Genomic DNA, 18147 nt, shown 5'->3' with positions numbered 1-18147 from the left:
TATGAAGGGCCTTAATGCATTGTTTCAGGCATCCCCAAAGTAGCAATGCTCTCATTTCTACTATTAAGAGAAATGGATCAATTATAGGAGATAGTCTGGTGACTGACTACTCTGTAAGTCATGGTATCCATATAACCCAGTCCTGAGAGTATCAAAAGACGTAACTGATGAAATCTCAGAAGGTTATATTTTAGAGGTAAAGGGATCTTGGCAATCATCTAAGCTAACTGCTTATTCTACAGATGGGAAAATGGAAGCCTAGAAAGACTCAATTTTTCCACTAAACTACTAAATGAAAGTTAACACAATAAATTACAAACTTCTTAGCATAAAAAGCTCTTTCAGTTCTGGCCCTTACTTTTTCAGTTTTATAGATTATGACCCACTCCCTTCTTCCCTCTCAGTGTTCTGGCCACAAAGAACTTCTGATCATTCCTCAAATGGACCATGCTCTCTCTCATCTACCTCCCTCTATACATGCTGTTCTCTCTATTCCTTCTTTGCCTATCACCACCCTTAGTGGATCTTGGCCACCAGTGGATTATTCTTCAAGAATCTGTTTAAACGTCTCTCTGTGAAAACTTCCCTAATAAAGTAAAATTCTCCCTATGCAGTGCTCTCTTGGAACTTGGTGTTTCCATTGCAGATTCATCCATTGTGACTTTATTAAGTTTTATAAGCTTCTTCTCGCCAGTAAGTCTTATATACTCCTCCAGGGTAGAGATCATCTAGTTGTGTCTCTTAACTCTAGCTGCACATTATATTCATCTGGGATACTTTTTTAAAAACATCGGTTCTTGGGCCAACTCCCAAACCCCCACTCCAAATCTTATTTAACTATCTGTGGTGGAACACAGGCAATGACTTCTTTTTTAAATCTTCCCCATGATGAGTCTAATGCAGGGATCAGCAAAATTTTTCAGTAAAGATCTAGATAGTAAACATTCTAGGCTTTGGGACTTAACAGGATCTCTGTTGTAAATTTAAGTCTGTTTTTCTAGCATGAAAGCAACCACAGGCAATGTAAATAAGTGAGCCTGGTGATATTTCAAAAAAAAATTATTTACAAAAACAGAAGTTGCATCAGATTTGGCCTGCAGGCCATAATCTGATGATCCCTGGTCTAATGTATAAGCAGGGTTAAGAATCACTAAGTATGTAATTCATTTTTGAACTCACAATAGCTTATAGGGTGTTTAGGATATTACAGGGTCAATAAATGCTGCAGAATGAATGAATAAATGCTTCAAGGCTAGCGTAAGGAAGATCTAAGAATAGATCTCAGTGGTGCCTGAATGGCTCAGTTGGTTAAGTCTCCAACTCTTGATTTTGGCTCAGGTCCTTATCTCGTGGTTTGTGGGAAAGAACCCCAAATTGAGCTTTGTGCTGACAGCATGGGCCTTGCTTGAGATATTCTCTCTCTCTCAAAATAAATAAATAAATAAATAAACTTTTTTTTTTAAAGAATATATCTCAGATTATCTGGCTTCTAGTATAATACTCTTCTCATGATATCATGCTACTTCTAAATGTTTGCAGTAGTCTGCAAGGCAAGTATCACATTCAATTACAGCCTAAAAATCAAACTACAGGCACCCTGGGGGAATATGATGAAAACTCATTTGCTTCCAGGTTCTTAAGATAATAATAGGAATCATATGGGATTACTAATGAGCTCAGCTGGATCAATGGTCTTTAACCCTGCTCCTCTGAGAGAGTGCTGAACTGAAGTGGAAGTTACTGAAAGCCACTGCAGAAGTCCCCTGGGTTTAAGCTTGCGAATGGGAGGAATGGCCACAATGAAGTTCATGTGCACAGCGGTGTAAAGAATTTATCTTTGGGAAGGAAAGAGCCAAGAATAATGAACGCAACTCAGTGACGAGATCTTGGTTATCAAAGGGGAGAATTATTGAGTACACTGTATCATTTCCTCAAGACAAGCCTAGTTTCTAGCGAAAGACCTCATTTCTTGGTAGAGTCAAGGATGTAGCTACAGTGCCTAGTGCAGAACGGAGTCCCAGCTGGAGCAAGCATTAATTACTGAAGACACTGTCCTTCTCTCCAAACAGTATGCTAGAGGAGGAAGCCCACCTCAGTAGGAGTGGCCAACAAACCTGGCAAATCAAACTCAGAAGTACACAAAGCACCCCAAACCCCTCCCAAGAATACTCAAGGAATGAGAACTTTGAGAGTATTAAAGTCCTATTAGAGAAGACACAGAAAAGAGACAGTTAGGGTGATTTCTGTTAATGGACCCTACTGACAGCCAAAACTATTGGATAATTTGGTTTATAAGATAAATAGGGTATTTTGTGACAGCGTAAATACTGTCTCTACCACTTGTTTGTTGGTGGGTCTACAAACCACAGACTGTTGGGAGACATTGGCCGGTCGCATTCTTTGTAGATGTTTCCTGTGAAGATACCATGTGATCAGAGAAAACGCAACATGGGGTCATAAAGCAAAACCTATTGAGGAACCTATTTAACACGAAGCCTTTTAGGAACTTGAATGGTTTGGATCACAAAGAAATACTGAATTCATGGCCCAGAGATATGAAGTGTCAGGAGCAGTATTATGAGGGGGGGAAACAAAGTAAAATACCAAAAAATATAATTGCAACACTGTGTGCCCTTTGTGTGGTCCATGTGACTTTTAGCACAAAATTCAGCACAAAGAGAGTTAAGCTAAGGTCCTGCCTTTAAAGGACTTATAATCCTTCTAAGTAGTATCACCACCACCACCATCATCATCATCCAGTTAGGTGCCTTCCATGTTTTAAGCCTGTACTTTAGAGAGCAGTATGTCTAAGAGAGGTTCATGGTTCCTCAAAACACAGAGTACTGCATGGTCAAGTAAATCTCAGGACCATTATAACACTATTCTTCTTCCATCTCCCCCCCTAAAATTACCCATGTACATGAGTAAATTACAGGCTCTGAATACCTAGCCATGTTTTTAAAATTTTCGTTCATTAATTCAACAAGTATATAATGTACATGCCCCATGTCTACGTATTGCATTAAGCAACAAAGCCAAATTCTAGCTGGAGAAGCAACACTTAAACAATAATGTTATGAAGTGATGCATACTATATAGCAGAAACATATACAATGGGCATTAAATAGGGAGCAACCAACTTTTTTAACACAGTGCTTTTTTATTCTGAGCACGTACTAATGCAGAACACATTTGGGAATTTACATTTGGTGATATAAGTAATTGTATGACTCTTCCCTCCCCCAGCTTGAGGAGCTGATAATGAAATTAAGATGCCTGGATACAGCATGAATAACAGCATGAGGTCCTATATATCAAGTGCCAGGAAAGAAAAAAGAGAAAAGAAAAGGGAAGGCAAGAAAGAATACACTCACTACCAGGACTGGTATTCAGAGGAAAGTTGGTGACTAAGAGACTGGGCAACCAAGGACAATGTGCTGGTTGGTGTGGCAGGGCGTGAGGTAGATTTTTGAAGTAGGCTTAAAGTGACAGACGTATACAAAGTTGAAGAAGGCTGCCACTGAACAGTTTCCTGTCAAATAGAGATGCTCTAAGATGAGCAGGCATATTGTAGAGATTCAAGTCTAGTGCCAGCAGCAGAGGTAGCAAAGGCATGAAACATTTAGGAACAATGAGTATTCCATTCGGTTGAAGTTTATGCAGGAAATAAAACAGAAATACAGCTATGGGATAGGAGACAGAATGGGAATGCACTTAAATGTTCAACAAATACGAGAAAGGTATCTTCCTTGCTGTGCTATGGAAATATGAAAGCATTTGGAAGGAGGGGAGTAGGAAAGTGACACAGAAAAATATATCTCATTGGGGAGCCTGGGTGGCTTGAGTTGGTTAAGCCTCTGACTTCGCTCAGGTCATGATCTCATGGTTTGTGAATTCAAGCCCTGCATTGGGCTCTCTGCTGTCATCACAGAACCTGCTTCAGATTATCTCTGTCTCTCTCAAAAATAAAATAAACGTTAAAAAAAAAAAAGAAAAAAATCTCACAGGAGTTAGTAATGTGGAACTGAGAAGAGTGGTACAATCAAGGTAAGGAGCAGTTGACTAAATTAAAGTAACCTTCCAAGCCCCAGTTTCTCCATTACTTATCAGGGTCTGAAAGTATCCCAGTAAGTGATTTGTCGGTATGTCTGTTGTCTATTTCTATTGGATATAAGATTCAGGAGGGTAGAGACCTTGTTCTAGAACAATGGCTGGCCCTTACTAAAAATGTGCTAGATGGGGCGCCTGGGTGGCTCAGTTGGTTGGGCGTCCGACTTTGGCTCAGGTCATGATCTCACGGTCTGTGGGTTCGAGCCCCACGTCAGGCTCTGTGCTGACAGCTCAGAGCCTGGAGCCTGCTTCAGATTCTGTGTCTCCCTCTCTCTCTGCCCCTCCCCTGCTCAAGTTCTGTCTCTGTCTCTCTCAACAATGAATAAACATTAAAAAATTAATTAATTAATTAATTAAAATGTGCTAGATGAATCAATGAATCCTTTCATGGCTTTTCATCTCATAGGAAAAAGGATAAGTGTCCTAATTCACACTGATCTGACCTGGAGCTCAACTTGGCAGAGTGGATCCTTTGTCTTCCCAGTATGCTGTCCAGGCATTTAGCTGGACGTGAGCTTTTTGTATGAACAGTGAACAGAAGCCACTGTGGTAAAATATAGTCTTGCATGGTAGAAGAGCACTGCAGGGGGAATAAAGACGACTGGATTCTAGTCTTTGGCTCTGTTATAAACCTGACAGGCATTTCATCTCTCTGGACCTAAATTTCATCATCTATATATATATAAAGGCTAGAGGTTTCCAAGTCATTACCAGCCCTCACACTTTACAATTCTAACAAAGAGAACATGATTTGTATGGTTGCAGTGAAGAATCTGATTCTCCAGGATTTTGTAGGAGACACAGTCATATGCCAACAAATTTAAAAAGCATAAGTAAACCCTGTTTCTTATACTTGAACAACCTCTCTTGCCCCAGGATAATTCAAGTTGATCTGCTTTAGAAACAGTAATTTATAAATTTATAAATTCCCTTTCATCCTATCTGAAAGCTGAGGTTGACTTTGTAACTATTCAGAATCACCGATTGATAGACCTGAAAGGAACTATAGAAATCATCTAACCTAACCACGGTCATTTACAATTAACAAAATGGAGAAACAGAAATGCCAAAGACAAAGTAAGAAGGTGGCAGGAATCAGATCGTGAAACTTCCATGACCCACATTAAAAAACCTGAACTCTAGGGATGCCTGGGTGGCTCAGTCGGTTAAGTGTCAGACTTCAGCTCAGGTCATGATCGCATGGTTCATGGGTTCGAGCCCTGCACTGGGCCCTGTGCTGACAGCTCAGAGCCTGGAGTCTGCTTCCGATTCTGTGTCTCCCTCTCTCTCTGCCCCTCCCCTGCGCGCTCTCTCTCTCTCTCTCTCTCTCTCTCTCTCAAAAATGAATAAACATTAAAAAAATTTTTTTTTTAAATCTGAACTCCGTCCTATATGACATGGGAAAGGTTTTAGGAGAGACTTAACTGAATCAGATCTAGGTGTTTAGAAGATCCTTCTAGCACAAGTTTACATAGTTAGTGAGTGGCAATCATAATGAGAAAACTGTTTCCTAGGTCCCACATTACTGTTCCTTTGGCCTATAGAGTGGTCTCCAGACTATCCTTGGGGGCAGTGGACACTCAGGTATGATGTCTCCTCTCCTGTGTGCTTTTGCCACACAACCTGGCTACCTACCCTCCCCATCTTATGCTTTATGTGTCATTGATAACATTTTTTAAAAGCATGGTATATTTCTAGGGATACAGCATGCTATCTCAATTTTTCCCTATAAAAGGATTATATTAGCATGTTAATGAACACTAATGCTTTATTGCTCAGCCAATAAAATCTTGAAGTCATGCAGCTCAACAGCAAGGACTCCACACATTAAAGACAAATACACATTGGTATGGGTTATTGCTAAGTCTTAGCCCACCAGCTGTGAAAAACTGGCTTGGCAAAGTTGGCAAAGAGATCAATGACTTAATTCATAAACCAGGAAAAAGGCTAAGTTCTGAGAAATGTAATTCTGGAAAGAGATTTGAGAGCAACATTTGGGAAGATAAGAGTATTTTTGAAAATAAAAAATTTGCAAGTATAAGTAGGCTGCTCGGTGAAAAATCAGTAAAGAATAAATTAAAATGTCATTTACAAATAGGCTAACATTAAAAGGAATTGCAAGCAATCCTATTTTAAAGTCAGTGGCATTAACAAGTTTGTTTACCAAATATTAATTTTTATGTATTAAAAACTATATCTATCATATGCTACTGAAACATATGATATTTTGATATCTCAAAATAATAATGCTATATTTTCTTCATTCATCTTTTTAATTCATTCATTGTAAATTGTACGGTACATTCCTCAAGAAGGATAAAAACTCTAGCATTGTATCATTGTTCTTGCTACTTTTAATAGAATACATTATTCTTAGTGTTAGGATTCCTGATTTAAAATAGATATACTTGGAGATATGCAGTTAGAAAATTTGAGACAGGGTTGAGAGTGGATCATAAAATTATACCTGTGGGGAAAGGTGAGATCATTTAAGGGTTTGAGGAAACAAAAGCATGAGTAGTTTATCCATGTAAGTAATATTTATTGAATTCCTACTATGCCCCAAGGTATTAACTTGGACACCAATGGCATAGCCTTGAAGAAGACAGATAGTATCTGTCTTTGTAGAGCTCTGGTCCTTCTGAGAGACAAATAGTAATTTTTAAAAATGCTATGGGAATTTGATAAGGATAGTGCCATCTGGAACAAAATGTGAGGGCTCCAAATCTTACAGGCAAGGCAAAGCTTTCAGAAGGAGGCTGTGACATCTAAGCAGAGGACTAAAGGAAAAGTAGAGTTAGCTAATGAGATGGGAAAGAGGAGAACATTTCAAATAAAAGAACGATGCACAAATTGTGAAAAGTGAGAGATTTTGATATATTCAAAGAATAGCAAAACATTAAATGTGGCTAATGAACTAAACAGGAGCTATTTTGTGTGTATATCTTGCAAAACTCACAAAATAATTTGACCTTATCCTGTGATGGATGGGAATCTATTGAAGCTTTAAAATCAATTTTTTAATACATCATATGTACACAGAGTATAAACTTTCAAAGATACAACAGAGGGCAAAATTAAAGTTAAGTCCAACCCATAGCCACTCAGCTTCCCACTCGCAATCTCAGAGATATCCACTTTTACCAATTTCTTGTGCAACCTTCCAGAGACACTGTCTGCCATGTAGGCACATGCACGTGTGTGTGTGTGTGTGTATGCTCCTCTAAAGGGTGTGAATGAATGAAATGACACGAGTTGCTAAGCAACATTTTTTAACTGCAAGGTAGAAGAGAGGATGGATTCAAGATGAGCAAATTGGAAGCTAGGAGGACACTCACTTGGAGTTTGGCTTCCTGTGTCTGGGACGGTATGTTCTAGCTGCATACAAAATAACTGTGGAGATATGGAGATTATATATACATACACACACACACACACACATTTACATATATATATACATATATATATCAGGAGAGAAAAGACTTTATATATACATATATCTATCTCTATATCTATCTATCAATGGAGAGAAGTACTGAGTACTTCCATATACTCTCCATATATATCAGGAGAGAAGACAAGAATAGAAGTCAAGATTTGGGAGCCTCAAGCACAGAGAAAGTAATTAAAGCCATAATATTAGACAACATCACCCAGGGAGAGGGTACAGAATGAGGAGAAAAAAGCTAAGATGGAGGGCTGGGGAACTTCAATATTTAAGAGGCAAGTAAAGAAAGGAGACTGAAAAAGCTTGCTCAGAGAGGTGGTGGCAAACTAGAAGAAGCAGACCAATGTTGAAATAGTGGTCAGCAATCACCCTTGAACACACCTTCTATACTTGAGGAAATCCCCATCTCCCCAAGATGGAAGTCACAAGTCAAATTCCAGCGTATTTGGCAGCTAGGGTATAGACTTGTAACCTAGGACTGCTCACCAGGGGCACTAATGCAAAACCTCAGTTCAGAAGAGAACTCATGGCTAAGCAAGGCTGTGACATCTGACAAGCAGGGTGGAGAAGGCATTTGGCACTTAGGATGGTAGCAGTGGCATAGGTTCTGGAGTCTGGTCCCGGATGTCATCGGTGAACACTACGCAATTCAGTGTGAGTAGTGGTGTTGACATCAAGAGGCAGAGGTAGTGGGATATGTACTCAGGTCTGACATGCATTGTCTTGGCTGAACATCATCTAAACCTGTCCTCCCACATATATTGGGAGCCTTCTAACATTCTTCAATATATTCCTTTTCTGCTTAAACTTCCAGAGTGGGTTGTGCTGTTTGCAACTCTGATCCCTGATCAATACAATGTAGTATCATGAAGACAAGGTAAAGAAGTATCTGAAGGAGGGAGGGAGCAATAGAATTAATTGTTGCCTAGAGGTCAAGCAAAATGCTGGCTGAAAGACGTCTGATTTAACATTACAGAAGTTATCAGTAACCTTGGTGTAAGTAGTTTGGAAGGGAGATGGGATAAAAAATCTAGACTGAAGTAGGTGAAGGAGAGCATCTGACATGAAGAAATGGAGACAATGAAAATCAATCACACCTTTCAGAAATTGGGATAAAAAGGGGAAATAGGTCAAAAAACAAAAGCTAGAAGGGAATGTGTGGTTAAGAAAGAAACGTGAGCATATTTAAATGCTGATCTGGAGAAGCAAATAGAAATAAATAAGTTGAAAACAGAGTTTGAGGGGATAATGGACGGAATAAGATGCCTCTGAAGCCAGAAAGAGATGAGATTCAGTACTCAGATGGACCCATCACTCCTAGGAGAAAGGGTATGCATTCCACTGAGACTAGGCAGAAGGAGGAAAAAGTGGGCATGAAGCATGTGGCTTTATGTTATGGGAGCAGAAGGATAAGGAAGTTAGTCACTGTTTTCTGTTTTGTTGGTAAAGAAGTTACCTGCTGAGAATAAGAGAATGGGTAGAATCAAAACTTTGCATGGAATGATGAAGGTTTACAACAATCATTGCAGGAAACAAGTGGAAACTGAGCTGGCTGGGATGCAGAGTAAAATTACTCAAGCAGAGTATAGCAACCCAGCACGGTTGATAGCTATCCACATGCAATCTACCTTTGGATATTTTTTAAAGTTTATTTATTTATTTTGAGAGAGAGCGAGTGAGCAAGAGAAAGAGGGAGAGAGAGAGAGAGAACAAGTGGGGGAGAGGCAAAGGGAGGGGGGTGCAGAGTATCTGAAGTGGGCTCTGTGCTGACAGCAGAGAGCACAATGCAGGGCTCAAACTCATCAACTCTGTGAGATCATGACCTGAACCAAAGTTGGACGCTCAACCACTGAGCCACCAAGGTGCCCCTACCACTTGACATTTTTATAACACTTTGGTTCTGTACCCTGTGTTAATTCTCATAACCCTGTGACATAGGGGGCACTTATAGAGTTGCTCCCTTTTCATAACCAAGGAAACTATTTAAAGTTGGGAAGGTTCCTGAATGTCTGCTATAACTTAGTGGTTTGCAAATCTTGAATAGAATCACTCCATATAATCCCTTGTTCCTCCACAATCTGGTCCCTGTCTCAGCAGTGTGATCTAACGCTCCTGGCTGTAAACCTCCTGTTGCAGAAAAAACTTCAAAACATGTTTTGCTCTTTCTGTTTGCTTACTGCTCTGCCAATCTAAATTGGATTCACTCTTCAAGGCCCAGATGAAGTCCCAATTCCTCCCCAGCATGTCCCTAACCTCTTTGGCCATGGGGATTCCATCTGTCTCTACTTCTGCAGTTTTTGTCTGTGCTTATTCATGGCCAGTTAGTAGCTGGTTTGGCTGAATCCAACTTGCTTGAAATTAAGGAACAGACAGTTTGAAAGATTGCCTTGTCATATTGGATTCGAAAATTCATCAAGTTGAACAGCATTCTTTCCAAAAAGGCAGATTAGTATTTTTAAATATTAAAAACTAATTTAACAAATATATATTTATTTTGCCAAAACAAGGGTTTCAGTCATTACAATATCCAAATTGATGCCCATTCAGAGTTTTTAATCTAAACATTACATCAGTGCTTTCATGAAAGTTACGGAACCACTCCAAGTTCCAATTGCTTGTTTATACATAAATCACTGACTAAACTGTATTGTTAAATTTGACAATCTTAATGTTTAATGTTGATTAGGAAGTATGACCTCATAACAACTCAGTATCCACAAACATATACATTCTGCAATTTCAGTCCCACTTTTTCACCATCGTATTCTTATATAAGGATATGAACAACTTGTAAAAATCTGTTTGGGAGCACATTCTTCTTATCAAAGAACAATTATTTGGAGGAAAGTTAAGATGGAATAAAAAGTAAAAATGAAAATACTCTTATGTATTATTAAAATCTCAGGGTTTGGGGAGCCTTGGTGGTTCAGTCAGTTAAGGGTCCAACTCTTCATTTCAGCTAAAGTCATGATCTCATTCATAAGATTGAGCCCCACATTGAGCTCTGCGCTGGCATCATGGATGAAACCTGCTTGGGATTCTCTGTCTCTTCCTCTCTCTCTCTGTCCCTCCCCTGCTTGCTCACGCATGCAGATGCTCTATCAAATTAAATAAATAAACCTTAAAAAAAAATCTCAGGGGTCTATTTTTATATGATAACAATGAATAAGAAATGTAATTTAGAACCATAATGTTCAAACACATGAAGCTCTTCTTGCTCTGGAACAGTCATTTGACCAAACAAGTCATGTCCCTCTACATCACGTAATTCACATCTCTCATTTCTCTGTCACGTTCATTTAATTCATGCCTAATGCTCCCTGCAACGCACAACGAGTGCATCTCCTAAAAACTTATTCCTATTTGTATTCATAATGTTGAAAATGAAACTAACATTTACTGCAACATCTGTTCCTTTGACCGCATCACTTCAATTTTCTTTGCGACATCACACGTTTTCACGACAGATCCCAAACATAATCTCAGGACCATTGAATCAAAGTTAGATTTGTTTTATTTGTCCAATCCTTACATATTTCTAGCTATACTGTTTCCTGCCATTAACCATGCTGAAACTTCCATCTCCTATCTCTAAGTCTTTTTTCAGATGTTCTTGGTGCAATGTGATAATCTTATTTTACACTGCAGTTGGTTCTTCTTGGAAGCAAATGAACACACGAATAAAGGAAGACAACTGCAAAGGGAATGCTAAGAGTGGCATTTGTTAATGGACTTCAAGCATTTTTAACAAATATAACTAGAACACATGACCCAGATTTCATGGAAGGCAAGATAAAGCTGGTAATTATCATTTAATCTCTAAGTTATACTTGACCTTAAAGTTAATGAAGTTGAAAAATCTCCATCAATTAAATTTTTTAAAATTTGCAATCATGTGATGTCCCACATATCATTTCAAATGGATTCTTTTCCAGGGGGAAGAGTCTTTTCTAAAAAATTATTTTCATTTATGTAATAAAAAAGGATAATAAACTGCTGCTTCACATAAGATACCTGCAAATGATCTAAATGAATTTCTTAATTCTAAGTAGACATTTTTCCTAATATTAATAAACAATAAATGCAATGTAATTATTAAGTATTTTAACCTGCTACCCATCTACAGAAAAATAACATAAATTCCCATTGTTACATTTAAAGTTTTATCTTATAATTTGCAAAATGAAGATGAATTATACATACTCTATCTAAGAACTGGTTAGAATGTTATTCAGACCAGAAAGGAATTTGGCATAAAGTGATTTGGTTTGGGAGATAATCCATGGCAATTTAGATATTGAAGTAGTTAAAGATCTCATTATAATTGGCTTAAAATATAAGACAGTATCATCATATAGACATTAAGAGTACTGTTGCCTCAAGTGTTCAATAAACTTATATTGTAACATCTTAGCTATCCATGTAATAACTTAGTGTAACATATAAATAAATTCATGTTGCATTACTTGACTGAAGCATCTATGGCAATAAATACATATTTAATCACAAACTTTTACCAAGGACTTATTTTTCTGGAAGGCACTTTTCCACATACTTAATCTTATTTAATCTTATTTTACTTCTGCTCTCCCAACCTCATAATACAAATATTCCCATTTAATAGATGAGGAAACTGAGTCTCAAAGATGTTAAATGATTTCCATAAGTGCTCACAGTTAATAAATAGCAGAGGTAAGAATTAAACCCAAATCTTCTTGTGCAATATTTTTTCCATAACATTAGAACTGCTCCCCACTTTTCAATAATGGAAAGATTTTCTTTTCATCCACATAAACATTTTACATTAATTTGTCTATTACATCTCAAAATTTCTTCTGACATATATATTTTTTATAAATAATTAGAGGCAGCTGCACATATAAATCTGTAGAGTATCCATCTAGGTACCAGACTGACTCTTTCACAAAAGGTGGGTATACAAAATAAGTATTTGTTCTGATTTACTTTTCAGCATTGACACAATTGACTAGCAAAGGCGTGGCAAAATTATGAATACTTTTTAACACTAGTAGGTGGTAAATGTTTCTTGCATACTACAAAGAAATGCAAAGGTAAGCAATATGGTGAGAGTAGGGGGCCAAACAAAACTCAAACTCATACCAGAAATTCAATAATGTTACAGGCTACGAATACAAATTTCTTTGGCTGCTGATGAATCCAAGGGTACCCCCTCAATGTCTCACCAGTTACTTCTGAGTGTACCCTGAGTGTTTCTATGGGATCAGGAATAAATCAACACATACTATCACTGCCTACTTCCCTGCCCCTGGGCATCCTCTGGGGCTTTCCCATGTTCTCTGAGTCTCCGCTGAAGCCATTGCATATCCCTGTGTCCCTACTTTTGTCCCTTTACAAGAAGCTCCCATCCCCAAAGCTGCAAAACTTTTGAAACATCACATAGCATCTTTTTCAGGCTTCACAGCATGTTCAGAGCTACTCAACAATTTCTTATACCTATTTTTGTTTTATTCTTTGGGACCTGAGTCCTACCATAATCTTTTTTTTTTTTTAAGTTTATTTATTTACTTTGAGAGAGACAGAGAGCGAGTGGGGGAAGGGCAGGGGTGTGTGTGGAGAGAATGGGAATCCCAAGCAATTTCCGTGATGTCAACACGGAGTCAGATGAGGAGCTCAACTTCACCAACTGTGAGATCATGATCTGAGCTGAAAGAGTCCCACACTTATCTGAGCCACCCAGGCACCCCCAGCATATTTTGCTTAGGTCCTAAATATAAGAGTTGATCCTCTTCCCCATCATCACATTTTGTGTCTCCTGCCATTGACTGTTAAAACCAGCTCAAAGTGCCAGGAAGCCCTTACATGCTTGTACATAGACTCCTCTTCACCCTTGGCATAAAACCAAAAGCCCTCAAGAGGATCAAATAAGACTAACAGAAACTAGGGGTAGGTATCATGCTCACATACAGCTATCTTCCTAGTATTTACTGAATTTCAACCAATGGTTCTCAACTGGGAGCAATTTTTTTGTCCTCCAGGGGAAATTTGGCAAAATCTGAAAACATTTTTGGTTATGACAACACAGCCACAAACATCTAGCAGGTAGAGGTCTGGGATGCTGCTAAGCTTCCTACAGTGTGCAGGAAAGCCTCCGTGACACAGAGTTATGGTCCAAACCACCAGCAGTGCCAGGACTGAAGACCCTGGTGAAACCACGTGATACTCAGAAATATATGACCACACAGGCTCAATAGTTCATCTCTCTAGGCAGGAGCCTATTAGCCAAAAATTAAAAAAATAGTAACAATTCTTAAAAACCCAGCCTGGAAGGATATCAATACAGCATTAATCTAGAATAGGCCTTTTCAGACTTTAATGAATGTAATAATCACTTGGTAAGCTTATAAAAATGCAGATTATTGAGACCTAGCCTTGACCCAATTAAGCAGAAATGAGGTTGCATCCAGGAATCTGTATTTCTAACAACCTCCTCAGGTGATTTTGATGCAGCTTGAACCACACTGTAAGAAACCATGTTAAGGAAACCAAATTGTGCACCAATGAAAATAACCTGAAACTCTGAACACTAAAATTCCTCTCTAGTTGAACATATGGCTAAAAAACACTGGATAGCTACAAAGTAATTAAGATCATCAATTAAATAAGTTCTCTGCCTTAAACCAGTACTCTCAAAATTTTCATATGCATAGGAGTCACCCGAGATCTTGTAAACGTGCAGATTCTGATTCAGTAGGGCTGAGATAAAGTATGACATTCTGTATTCCTAAGGAACTCCCAGGTGATGGTCTATAGTGCTCCTTGGACCAGCACATTGAATACTATGGTCTTAACTGCCAAAGAGAGTAAGATAAGACTTCTATTAACAAAGCACAGAGCAGGGAGCCAAGATGGCGGAACAGCAGGGAAGGTTTTGTGTGTCTTGTGTCCATGAAATAAAGTCAGACCAACACTAAACCATCCTACACACCTAGATAACTGACTGGAGGATTAACACAACAATCTGTACCACAGAACCACTGAACCACAGAATTCAGCAGGTACATGGCACGGAGGTGAACGTGGGGAGAGGGAAGCCGGCGGCAGGCAGGGAGCCACCTTTGTAGGTGGAGAGAGGACAGAGACGGGTGGGGGGGGCAGAATACAGGAAAAGCACCCCTACCCAAAACAGCTGAAGAAAAGTGGAAAATTGGAAACAGCTGCAAGGACTAAACTAAAAAGGGAGAAAGGAGAGGGTTTAAATTCCATTAAGACTGTAAACAAGGGGAGTGCAAAGTCTGCAACTCCGCAGCTTGATCCCTGGCGGTGCTCTGGTGGGAAGGGTGAATCCCCAGGAACAGAGTGGGGTCCGGGAGGTTCTCAGGCCACACGGGGAAAAGTGGTTGCACTGCTGGAAGGACATTTGGTAGAGACAGTTGAAGCCCCCTGGTCCCAGCAGACCCCAGAAAACAGCCACATTCGCTGGTGCTGGAACAAGGTCGTTAAGGGTGAAGCCAGGTGCCAGATGTGTGTTGTGATTTCCCATAATCCCTGAAACGCTGCTGCTACATTGTCTCGCTAACTTTTTCTGGGGTGGGCTGGCACCTGGCCGCAGTCTTGGGGCACCGGCAGCAGAGGGTCCAGCAAGCATTCCTGGGTGCAGCTGACATTCAGCCATTGTTCATTCGGCCATTGCTCGGTGAGACCCTCCCACAGAGAGGCGGAAAGGGTCAAAGCCGCAGTCCTTTGGAAGTAAGGGGCTGGGGAAAACAGCATCTGAGACAAAACTCGGGAGAGAGGTACTGCCTGGGGCCTGGTCCCGGAGAGTGAAGAAGCGGGGAGTGGATGAAAGCTGAAGATAGAGGACAGGTGCGCGACTGCTGATCGGGAGAACAGCGTTCCAATACTAGAGACTGGGTAGCTGGGTGACGCCATTTTCACTGCTCCCGCGCATGCGCATAGGCACCTACAAGCGCCACAGCAATTCACCCCAGTAGGCTAGCAGCATCATCTAGTGAAGAATGGAGCCCTTACACTGAGCCCCGCCCAACTGCGCCAACCTGGCTCCTCAAGAACACAAGTCTCACCACCTACTTACCTTATGGACTATAAAGCGCTACATAGTCTGACTTCTGGGGGAAAATGAAGCATTTTCAGTCTTATTTCAATCTGTTAGCAGGTCCATTTATTCAATTTTCTTTCTTTTTTCCCCCCTCTTTTATACTACTTTTCTTTTTCTTGAATACAGAAAGAAAAAATTCATTTCTATTTTCAATTATTATTAAAAATATTTTTCTTTAATTTTTTACTATATTTTGTACTTCTGTGTAATTTTTTTTCAAATTCTATCTTACTTCCATCATTTTATTTTAGTCTACTTCAGTATAATCAACTTTTCAAATTCTCAAACGATATCCTTTTTTTTTCTTTTTTTCTTTTTAGTTTCTTTTCTTTTTCTTGAACAGAAAGAGAAAAACTTCATTTTTACTTTCAATTTCTACTAAAAATATTTTTCTTTAATTTTTTTACTATATTATTTGCTTTTATATAAATTGGTTCAAAATCTATTTTACTTCCATCATTTTATTTTAGTCTACTACAGTGTATTCACTTTTTCAAATTTTCAAACAATTTCTTTATTTCTTTTTTCTCTTTTTTGTTTCTTTTCTTTTCTTGAATACAGAAAGAGAAAAAATTCATTTTTATTTTTAATTTTTATTAAAAAATTTTCCTTAATTTTTTCTGCTATATTCCTTATTTTGTGTAATTTTTTTCAAATTATATTTTACTCCCATTATCTCATTTTAGTCTGCTTCAGTGTATTCATTTTTTCAAATCCTCAAATGGTTTCCTTTTTTTTCTCTTTCCCCCCAATTTTTTTTTCTCTAATCTGTCAAACCACTTTCAACACCCAGACCAAAACACACCTAGCATCTAGCATCATTTAGTAGATTAGTGTGTGTGTGTGTTTAATTTTTAAATTTTAATTTCTTATATTTTAATATTTTTTAATTTTAATTTTTCTACCTCATTAATTAATTTCCTCCCTTCAAAATTACAAAATGAAGGAATTCACCCCAAAAGAAAGAGCACGAATAAATGACAGCCAGGGATTTAACCAACACAGATACAAGCAAGATGTCTGAAACAGAATTTAGAATCACAATAGTAAGAATACTAGCTGGAGTTGAAAATAGATTAGAATCCCTCTCTGTGGAGAGAAAAGAAGTAAAAAAATAGAATGAAATTAAAAATGCTATAACTGAGCTGCAATCACAGATAGATGCAGTGGCGGTAAGGATGGATGAGGCAGAACAGAGAATCAGTAATATAGAGGACAAACTTATAGAGAATAATGAAGCAAAAAAAAAAGAGGGAGATTAAGGCAAAAGAGCACGATTTAAGAATTAGAGAAATCAGTGACTCATTAAAAAGGAACAACGTCAGAATCATAGGGGTCCCAGAGGAGGAAGAGAGAGAAATAGGGGTAGAAGGGTTATGTGAGCAAATCATAGCTAAAAACTTTCCTAACTTGGGGAAAGACACAGACATCAAAATCCAGGAAGCACAGAAGACCCCCATTAGATTCAACAAAAACCGACCAGCAACAAGGCATATCATAGTCAAATTCACAAAATACTCAGACAAGGAGAGAATCATGAAAGCAGCAAGGGAAAAAAAAAGTCTTTAACCTACAAGGGAAGACAGATCAGGTTTGCAGTAGACCTATCCACAGAAACTTAGCAGGCCACAAAGGAGTGGGAGGATATATTCAATGTGCTGAATCAGAAAAATATGCAGCCAAGAAATCTTTATCCAGCAAGGCTGTCATTCAAAATAGAAGGAGAGATAAAAAGTTTCCCTGAAAACAAATATTAAAGGAGTTTGTGACCACTAAACCAGCCCTGCAAGAAATTTTAAGGGGGACTCTCTGAGGGGAGAAAATATGAAAAAAAAAATATATATATACATATATATATACACACACACATATCAAAAGCAACAAAGATTAGAAGGGACCAGAGAACACCACCAGAAAATCCAACTCTACAAGCATCATAATGGCAATAAATTCATATCTTTCAGTACTCACTCTAAACGTCACTGGACTCAATGCTCCAATCAAAAGACACAGGGTAACAGAATGGATAAGAAAACAAGATCCATCTATATTCTGTATACAAGAGACCCACTTTAGACCTAAAGACACCTTCAGATTGAAAATAAGGGGATGGAGAACCATCTATCATCCTAATGGTCAACAAAAGAAAGCCAGAGTAGCCATACTTATATCAGACAACCTATACTTTAAATCAGAGATTTAAAGATGGGCAGAAGGGCATTATATCATAATCAAGGGGTCTATCCACCAAGAAGCCCTAACAATTGTAAACATTTATGTGCCAAATGTGAAAGCACCCAAATATATAAATCAATTAATCACAAATATAAAGAAACTCATCGATAGTAATACCATAATAGTCGGAGACTTCAACACCCCACTCACAGCAATGGAAAAATCAAAAAGGAAACAATAGCTTTGAATGACACACTGGATCAGATGGACTTAACAGATATATTCAGAACATTTCATCCTAAAGCAGCAGAATATA

The 18147-nt window shown here is 38.5% G+C and overlaps 1 protein-coding gene across 3 annotated transcripts in view; it reads right to left on the bottom strand.

The window, feature by feature from the left end:
* The window catches only part of NELL2 (neural EGFL like 2), a 334896-nt gene that overhangs the window by 152500 nt on the left and 164249 nt on the right, over positions 1-18147 (bottom strand). The window lies entirely within an intron of this gene.

This window comes from Panthera pardus, unplaced genomic scaffold (assembly GCF_024362965.1).
Source record: "Panthera pardus isolate Hobbes unplaced genomic scaffold, ASM2436296v1 HiC_scaffold_6, whole genome shotgun sequence".
Classification (NCBI taxonomy): Eukaryota; Metazoa; Chordata; class Mammalia; order Carnivora; family Felidae; genus Panthera; species Panthera pardus.
Note: the sequence above shows the minus strand (reverse complement) of the source record. Positions and strands in the feature narration are given on the sequence as shown.